The sequence below is a fragment of the Bos taurus genome, chromosome 9, assembly GCF_002263795.3.
Source record: "Bos taurus isolate L1 Dominette 01449 registration number 42190680 breed Hereford chromosome 9, ARS-UCD2.0, whole genome shotgun sequence".
Taxonomy (NCBI): domain Eukaryota; kingdom Metazoa; phylum Chordata; class Mammalia; order Artiodactyla; family Bovidae; genus Bos; species Bos taurus.
The window spans coordinates 68,038,083-68,041,227 of NC_037336.1; the positions used below are offsets into that span (position 1 = coordinate 68,038,083).

Below are 3,145 nucleotides of genomic sequence, written 5' to 3' on the forward strand. Positions count from 1 at the left end.
TTATCATACCTAAGTAAACCTGGGGATTACTTTAAATTTCATATTTAAAACACACAATGCAGGGAAATCAGAGCAATAACTAAATTTGAACATCAAGCATTCTGATGAGGACAGCATCTCATCAATTTGAAGTGTTTTCTAAATATGCAAAGTGATTAAAAGATATAAGTTAAAGGAGCATTTCAATCCCAATTTTTTTTTTTTTTGGCCAAAAAATATTTTATTGAGAATCAGGGATGCAGCCATAAGAGAGGGAAGCACACAGGACTGCAAACTAAAACCTAATAGCCAGCAAGGGCCCTTTGGGCCAGGAACACTGCTTCCTGGGGTCCTCACAGTCTCCCACCAACAGACTGGGCAGCCAGGGGAGGGGGCAGTGGCTCTAGTGTCCCACAGAGTGAGAGGATATATGATGCCTCATTATGAGTGACAGGGCAAGGAGGTAAAATGGAGCAGGGTCTATCACTGCCGAAGACCACCCCCTCCTCTCAGAGCCAATACCAGATGGAGGACTGAACCACTTAACAGCCTGTAATCAGTTGATGTCTTCTTGACGTTTATCTGTCTACCACTGTAGGTGAGCCTCTGCTGCTCTGGGGGAATTCCCTCTTTCTCCTTCACACGCTCTTTGATTTGTTCCACCTTGTCTGTGGGTTCAGTGTCAATCTCAATCTCCTTTCTGGTCAGCGTCTTCACTTTAATTAGCATCTTCCTCTCCATTTGGGGCTGCACACAGATAAATTGCTGCTTCTACTGCTGCTGTCGCCGATACATCTCTCAGTCCCAATTTTTGATAGTAAAGCATTTCTGAATTTCATGCAATAAAAGGACCTTACTTGTAACATTTTCTCATAAAACTTTATGTGATTCAAACCACCAAATAGATTTTATCCAAAGTAAATTTAAAAATAAATTGTGTTTGAAATTCATATATAACAGCTAAAGATGAAAAGGAATATATATATGACACTGGATCAAAGCAGTTAGTGAGTTATAAATGCCAAGTGTATTAGGTGTGGTGTAACAAAACAAAAGTAGAAAACATAATTTAGTTCTCAAGATAATTCATACATGTATAAATTCTGTGGTTCAAGCCAATATCTCACCAGTAGAAAGATGCACACATTATGGTGAAGGTGTTGCAAAATGCTCATTACGTGGGTTTCTTTGATGGACAAGCAATGTCTCCATGTCACTATATAGTCCAGTTCTAATCATTTCTGACTTTCCAAAAACCATGTTTTGGGACCATGCTATTTTACTGACTTGCAAAATTGTCTTGTTGTTCAGCCCGTTAGTCATGTCTGATTCTTTTGCCACCCCATGGACTGTAGCCCGACAGACTCCTCTGTCCATGGAATTTCCCAGGCAAGATTTGTGGAGTGGGTTGCCATTTTCTCCTCCAGGGGATGTTCCTGACCCAAGGATCAAACCCACATCTCCTGCATTGGAGGCAGATTCTTTACTGCTGAGCCATCGGATAAGTGAAGTAAGTGAAATCGCTCAGTCATATCTGACTCTTTGTGACCCCATAGACTGTAGCCTACCAGGCTTCTCAGTCCATGGGATTTTCTAGGCAAAAGTACTGGAGTGGGTTGCCATTTCCTTCTCCAGGGGACCTTCCCGACCCAGGGTTCCAACCTGGGTCTCCCACAAGGTAGGCAGACGCTTTACCTTTTGAGCCACCAGGGAAGCCCAGGAGCCATCGGATAAGTCCCCAGATTGTCTTAACTGGGTTTCATTGTTACCTTACTTCTTACTGAGAGACATTTCAAGAAATACTAGTATGAGCTGACATTTCTGAAAATGTTGCCTTCTTTATCTCCTACTGCCTCTTCAACTAGAAAAGTTCCCAGGGGAACTTTTTTCTTCTGTAAAGGAAATGAGATCTTTTTTTTTTTTCTTCCTTTTTTTGCTTTGTCTTCCTGGAAGCTCAGAGCCAAAGTTGTTCTCAAAATATAACAGCTCTGTTGGATCTTAGAACCTACTTACATGTATTTTCCATTGTGTTCTCTTTTTTCCTCCCCTGGACCTGTTTTCACTTTAGAATGTAATGAATTCTTTGTAGAAAGGTCATGGCTGGAGAGCTAGCTAGCTAGCTAGATGTGATTGATAGATCTGAGGAACATGGTAGGAATCAGAGTTAGTTGAGGTTAATAAACAAAGTCTACTGGTATGAATCAGAGTTAGTTGAGGTTAATAAACAAAGTCTACTGGGAGAGAACAGGTTATTAAAAGTAATATTTTATGTCAATGGTAAAAGTGTATGTTTGTTCACTAGTGAAAATGCAGACAAATGAGAAAAACAGAATTTCCACAATCCTACCAGCTAGGTGGATCAGATGGCAAAGAATCTGCTGCAATGCGGGGGACCCAGGTTTGATCCCTGGGTTGGGAAGGTCCCCTGGAGGAGGAAATGGCAACCCACTGCAGTATTCTTGCCTGGGGAATTCCATGGACAGAGGAGCCTGGTGGGCTACAGTCCATAGGGTTGCAAAGAGTCAGACACAACTGAGTGACTAACACTTTCATTTTTCACCAGCCAGAGATATGTGCTGTTAGTTTTTTCGTGTCATTCTCCTTAATACCTTGTCTCCATGAAGAATATGCATCGGATAGACCGCTTGGCCTCCCCTGTGGCCATCTGCAGAGCCGTCCTTTACTCAACACTCCTGAGGTACAGGTTCTGCCCTGGGAAGTTCCCATACACTATCATATCATTCTCGCACCTGGGCGAGGAGTACTACCCTCTGCCCACCAACCATGAGTGAGGAAACTGAGACACAGAGAGATTATGTAATTGTCCTAGAGCTAATAATATTTAAACTCTGGTTTCAGCCTAGGCGGACTGACTTGAAAGTATATGCCTTGCCCTGAGCTACCATTAGAACAAGTATTACATTTATTGAAAATCCTTCCAAGTTCAATGTACTTAAACCTCTTTCAATGTACCTGATCAACTGGAAGCTCAGTCTTTTCCTGAGATGAATCTCGTGACATTACCCTTCTGGAAACTTCTGGGAGGGTTGGGCATGATGCCTTGCTGCACATATTCAGAGCCCTTGCCTTCGACTCTGTACTTTCACATGCTAGGGGACACTATAACTTATTCATTGTGTCATTCACTACTGCACATCTTGATACT

The 3,145-nt window shown here is 42.2% G+C and overlaps 1 pseudogene; it reads right to left on the reverse strand.

The window, feature by feature from the left end:
* Positions 1-230: 230 nt before the first annotated feature.
* Positions 231-867, reverse strand: LOC100296298 (NEDD8 pseudogene; annotated as a pseudogene).
* Between the last annotated feature and the right edge of the window lie 2,278 nt (positions 868-3,145).